Genomic DNA, 6,578 nt, shown 5'->3' with positions numbered 1-6,578 from the left:
TACAACAAAATAGGGTAGAGACGCTACATAATCCATGTGAGACGGATAGAGAGAATACCATCTGTCGAGTACCACCCGGATTCCCATGCAATAATGTTTCCACCCCCTTCAAATTAAAACCTCTAGTTTGTTTAAACATTTAACTTTTTCTTAAACCGCCGATCATTTATAAAGAACTTAATTAAGGGTGCGGTTTTAAAAACTTTTAATTTGTTAAACAAAATTACTTTATGTATTTTACTAATGCAAGTGATTTCGTTGCCTATTATACTAGGCTTTTATATTTACTTTTTGTATAGCTATATTTTTCTACATCATGCTAACTTCATAAAAGTATATGGAGATTTGCATGATTTAAAAATAGTTTTAATTATTACCAAATTTAACTAATTAAATTTTATCAATAAAAAAAATCAAAAACATCCAGCCTGGCTAACTGAAAGTCCAACCTCTGATTTCTCGATATGCCGTACACTCTCAACCTTTTCTCTCTCCCTACATTAACTTCCCAAACGGTCGGTGATTTGAATTCATTCCAGTAGATCCTTGCCAACAAGTTTTGGGCAGTTAATAGGTTTTTATTTTTTTTTTAATATTCTAATAATTTGTTTATCAAATTTAAAGTATTTTTCTTTGAATATTACTAAGTATTGAAATAAATACGAATATTGAATATCTTTTTCACTTAAACATAAAAAATAATTTGGCATCACCTTGTGTAATTTTGTTACTTTAATTTGCTAAAGAATGAGAAAATATTGCGTGGACAAACTTGTAAGTTGTAATATTGTAAAAGTGTTCTAAATCAACTCAAAACATCAACTTTAAATGAACGGGCGAAAAGTATTTGGGTAGATTCAAGTGCTTTTATGATATTTTGTAGCACTACGCGTCATAAGATCTTTTTTATTTTAGGGAGATTCCTATTCTTCTGCATTCGACTTTTTCGTGATTTATTTGTAAGGTTTAACATTTTTGTGATTATAAATTATTTTCACTTTGGGTTTCTTTACAAAATTTTGATAGTGCATATATACGCTATAACAACTTATAATACATGTTTTAATACAAAGCAAGTTAACCAATCCGGAAATAACTATTTAAAATAACCATATATTGGGTTTCAACTTTTTTGACATGATAGCAATATGTTTTTTTTTTTGGAAAACTTTTTATTATATATATTTTTATTAAAGAATGTATAACTTATCGCCTATTTTTCTTCATAACATAAATATTTTATGATATCTTATTCTTACCTAATATATCATATGTGTTTATGAATTTGAATTAACTTAAATTCACCCATGTTTAAAGTTTGTAGTTTAAACCCTATGTGAGTACATCATATAGCTTATGAAAATCTAGAGATGAAGCGTCACTTATAGATATTGTCCTTAGCTCATAACCGAACCAAATCAAACCAACCTATGTAATTTGTAACACAACATATTTGGTTAATAAAATATACATGTTTATTACTTTAAATATCATAATTTTTATTGACTTTAAATATTAATTTATAAGATTATTATTCTTTTCTTTCTTTTCAAGTACGTCTCTTTAAAGTTAAAATTAGTTAGGCGAAGATTTGATACTTTTTTATTTATAGTTCCGATTTCATGCAGGACTACAGCCATCACGCACTCACCATTTGCCACGTGTCCTATGCCAGTTGTATACTCATAACTGCCTTTCGGTTATCTATTCATCTTTATCTTGTTTTCATATAAAACCCAACTCAAATCTCGCAATTTAAACCAATATTCAACCTTTTATTCATCAATCAACCCCACTGGTTGGTTTTCATAATAATATTTGAAGCTTTTTACAATTTGTTTTAATGGCTGTAGTTAACAAAGATGTTGATCGGATCAAGTCCTGCCGGTTGCGTTGGTGCAACCAGCTGTCGCCCGAGGTCGAACACCGGGCGTTTACGCCCGAGGAGGATGAGATGATCATTCGGGCCCACGCCCACTTCGGTAATAAGTGGGCGACAATCGCACGCATGCTTAATGGCCGAACCGATAACGCGATAAAGAATCATTGGAATTCGACGCTCAAACGGAAGTGCTCATCGATGTCGAACGCTGATTTTTCGTTCCTTGATGAGCAAGAAAATTATCAGCCCGCGTTGAAGCGGGCTGCTAGTCTTGGACCGGAAACTGGCTGTCAGGGTTTGCTTGTAAACCCTAGCAGCCCAGTCCGGTCTGAGTTAAGTGATTCAAGTCATCTAGATCTAGAAACTTCTTTGAGTTTGTCTTTACCTGGATCTGAACTGAAGCAAAAGTCACCAGTGGTGACTATGCAACAATTGCCAACTGCACCGCAATCATTTGTTGCGGTACAGAGTGGTAGTGGTAATTCCGGGTTGAAATATTTAAACCCGGAATTACTGGCGGTGATGCAAGAAATGGTGAAAATTGAAGTGAGGCATTATATTTCCGGGATGGAGAAAAGGGGGCAGTGCTTGCAAGGTGAATCTGCGATCACGAACGCCGTGATTAATCATATGGGTATGAACAGAATCGAGTAGAGGTTTTGGTGGATTATAGGAATTAGGGGATTGGGGTTGTTTTTATCGACTTTTCCAGGATCAATCTCATTTTGATAGTGTATAGACTATAGACTATACAGAGATGGTGAAATCAACTAGGCCGACTCATCATAACCGAGTCAATTTTAATCATGCTTGAATAAGAACAACCATATTTTTAAGAGTGCTGCTAAACATACTCCCTCCTCTCTAGTTTTACTAAACATATTCCCTTCTTTAAGTTTTACATTAATACGGTTTATACTTTTTTGTTTGCTTTTTGTCATTTTGTTATATTTTATTAATTATCATTAGTTGAAAAAAGCTTTTTTTTTATTAAAATTGTCAAAGGAATTGAAGTATAGGAAAGAGAGGGTATGACAAGCAGAGAAGGAGGGTATGTTTAGCCCAACCCATTCTCTTAATTAAGAGAAGTGTCACATATAGTGAACACCGAGTACCATTGTTTTTAACGACGACACCAAGACAATTAAGATTAAGACGAGGGAGAACTACTGAGTAGGGCTGAATTTTTCTACATCTTTTGTTTTAACTATAAAGGCAAAATTGTCTTAATTGTTTTTTTTTTTATTCTGATAACACTGTGAGTGATAAGAACCAAAGAGAATATGAATGCATTATAAACATTTCAGTCTACGAATGCATACTTTACCGTGGTTATTAAACAACAAAAATTTGAAAAATGAAAAAAAAAAATATAGTTACATCAACTGTCTATATGTTATGTCCGTCTTTGTTCGGGGCTTAAAAACAAAAGAATGTGGCAAGAATCTTAAGATACCGTGGTTATTAAACAATATGGTGATATGGTCCTCTTTACCTTAAGAATCTTGAGGTGTTTCCATCTTTATTCGGGCTTAAAATCAACATGCTAAATTCAAATCTTTTTGGTTACGAGGTTAACGAGTCAGAGATAAGTGTCATGGCTAGTGTGTAAGCCCGGCTTGATGCCTTTCTCCCATCTCGGGATCCCAGTGAGAACTAATACTAATAACATAAATAACTGAAATGTGGTTGTTGAGGTGCTTGAAAGAAGGTTATCCTCGTGGAAAGCTCATTCCTTGTCTATTGGGGAGCGGGTTTTGTTTATAAAGTCGGTGCTGCAAAGTCTACCAATTTGTTTCTTTTCTTATTTTAAAGTGCCAATTAAGGTGACAGACTTTGGAATGTATTATTTAAAGATTTTTTTTCGTGTGTGTGGGGGAGGGGGGGGGGGGTGTCAAACATTGACAAGATGATTAACTGGCATGTCAAATAATTTGCAAAACCCGTCTTCGTTTTAGAAAATTTTGTCGCATGTGAGAGATGATAGGAAATTGGCATGTCAAAGCTTAAACATGAAATAATAATCCTGGGGAGGAAAACATAGATAATTTGGGATGTGTTGATAGGCTCGACCCAAACTTAGGAACACCGATGTTTTATGCGATAACCTTAATGAATATATGTGTTTAGTTTCCCATCCTAATGCTTGGGGTCAAAGATTGAATCCCAAAAAAGTCAGTTTGAGTTGCATTTCCTCTATCACATAACATGCTTTCCATATCGTAACACCTCCATAAAATTTAACTAGGAAAAAAATAAAGAGGTGAGATATATATAGCAAAAAGAAAAAAAAGAAAAAAAAAAGAAATGAAAAAAGAGAAAAATCACGAGCAATGGTTATGGAGATCATAAAGGAAGAAAGTCCTGATTTTCTAATTTAATCAGAGCCAAAGAATAAGCGGTTAAAAGATAATAACTATTGTGTTATGGTTTGGGTGCATGACCACCTCAAGTGTGGCTTTGAAAATCTTCAATAAGTCGTGAAGTGGGTAGGTTTTTGTCACAGGTGTCGGGGGTGAGACAAAGAACAATGCTGATAATATTGTATATTATTAAGCAGAAGCATTTGGTTGGGATTAAGCGGGTTTGAGTTTAAAGGGACACAAAATAGTAACAATCGCAATTACACGTATTTGTACTTCTCGGGCTCAAATGAATGAAAAAATGATTCACTTGTGAGTTATGATCTCATTACAAATCTTTATGGTACCAAAACGGGTTTAAAAGGATAAAAACAAAAATAAATAAATATTAGCATATGTATTTTAATTCTTGGTTCGTACTACTTTTGACTTTCTTGAGAACAAGGAAATGTTTATGCTTGGGGTGATTTGTTAGTTGCATTTCTTGGCATGTTTTATAACAATTGAAACACTCACTTTTGCCATATATAACACATATATCATAAATATATCACGCTATTTTGTGAAATACTTGTTTTGGTGGAATGAAATCTGCTTTGGATTGATTTTTGTAGGTGACGAGCGGTTGCAAGGGATGACTATGGGCGTTAAAAAGATTGGAAGGATTTAAGAATACTACTCGGCTATGCAAATACGAGCTTAAACTGTTCAACTAACCTAAACTTTGAGAACTATGGCCAAGTATCTAAAATAAAATATAATTATTTGTTCCAAATATCTATACAAATATATAATTGCATGCTTTTAAAATCTTATGTGGCATATCTCTCCCCTCCCCCCCCCCCCCCCCCTCCCCCCCCACACCACTGTAACGCCTGATTTTTAGAAATAATAAATAAAGTAATATTTAAATAAACTTTGTTATTTAAATTCCGTATAATAAGTAAATAAATTAAAATGAGGGAATGTAGGCTTAAATGGATATGGACTTAACAATAAAACATGGACTTAGTAAATTAATGGGCCTAAGGTTCATGAGGTAAGGGTATAAGTACCCTTAAACCTTTTCTAAAACCCTAGATCTCATATTCCATACCTTTCCATTTTTACCAACACACACTCTCCATACTTTGAAACCCGAGAACGAGATCCAAGTCGTTTTAGTGATTTTCGCATCCAAACAACAATAAGAATCAAGATCTAGCTCGTGTCAAGATTAAGTTCTAAAACGAATTTCGCAAGAGGTATGTTTATAGTGTAAAGGTGGTTCATTTGGTGTCGATTCTCCATGAAAATTGGTAGAACCATAGATCGGGGCCTAAGGGTTAATAAAAATATAAACTTGATGTAAAAATGTGAACTTTGAGGGTCGGGTTCGTTCAACTCGTTAGTTAAGTTCGGCTCGTTCATGACTTGTAGATCAAACGTGAGTTTGGCTCTTTGCAAACCTAGAATAAAATATTTGAAGCTTGAATCTAACCAAGTTTATATTTTAGTTGTTAATATTAATAGAAATAAATTAATAAAAGTATTAATAATAATAATAATAATTCTTGTAAACAAAGAAGAAAGAAGAAAGAAAAAAAAGAAAGGAAAAGATAAAGAAAAGAAAAAGGGGAAAGGAAAGGAAAAGGAGCTCATGATGAGCAGCTAGGTTGTGTATAAGGTTGGGAAGGTAAACATTAAACACACACACATACTGGCTGGGTGGATAAGACACGGGCATGGGAGCTGGAGAATTCGGGTTTGAATCCCACCCCCTGCAACTTATTTTTAAAATGCGATTTGGGTAAGCGAACCAGGTCATGCGAAGCGAACCGCGATGCAAACTGAGCCATGCGATGTGAACCGGGCCATTCCTAGTTAATCCAAGATAATCCAACAAAATAAACCAAACCAACCAACATCGTCACCTCCGTATAACCCGATATATATTTTAAGATAAATAATCCATTAACGAAAAGAAATACATTTATATATATATATATATATATATATATATATATATGCACACGCCTAATAATGTATTAAAGCAAAGGAATAGGAGATGAAGATGAGCCAAACACACGAACCCGAGCTCGCTTAAGGACGTTAACTCATAAATGCTTAAAGGGCATGAGTTAATAATAATAAAGTGAATATGATATAAATATATAATAACAATAAATGAGGATTAAATTATATTAAGTTAATACGAACGGTTAAAGACGAATACATGTCGGTTCGGATTAATTTAACGGTTAACCCCGTTAACTCAAGAAAATAAATAATAAACAAATATAAAGAATTAATACGTGTACATTGTTAAACAGTGAGCCGCACACAGCTCAGGA

At 33.7% G+C, this 6,578-nt stretch overlaps 1 pseudogene; it reads left to right on the top strand.

The window, feature by feature from the left end:
• Positions 1–1,843: 1,843 nt before the first annotated feature.
• On the top strand, positions 1,844–2,548 carry LOC143598226 (transcription factor MYB44 pseudogene; annotated as a pseudogene).
• The last annotated feature ends 4,030 nt before the right edge of the window (positions 2,549–6,578 follow it).

Source organism: Bidens hawaiensis, unplaced genomic scaffold (genome assembly GCF_021521415.1).
Source record: "Bidens hawaiensis isolate Kalapana, Puna unplaced genomic scaffold, B.hawaiensis_p1.1 tig00049817_1, whole genome shotgun sequence".
NCBI lineage: Eukaryota > Viridiplantae > Streptophyta > Magnoliopsida > Asterales > Asteraceae > Bidens > Bidens hawaiensis.
Note: the sequence above shows the minus strand (reverse complement) of the source record. Positions and strands in the feature narration are given on the sequence as shown.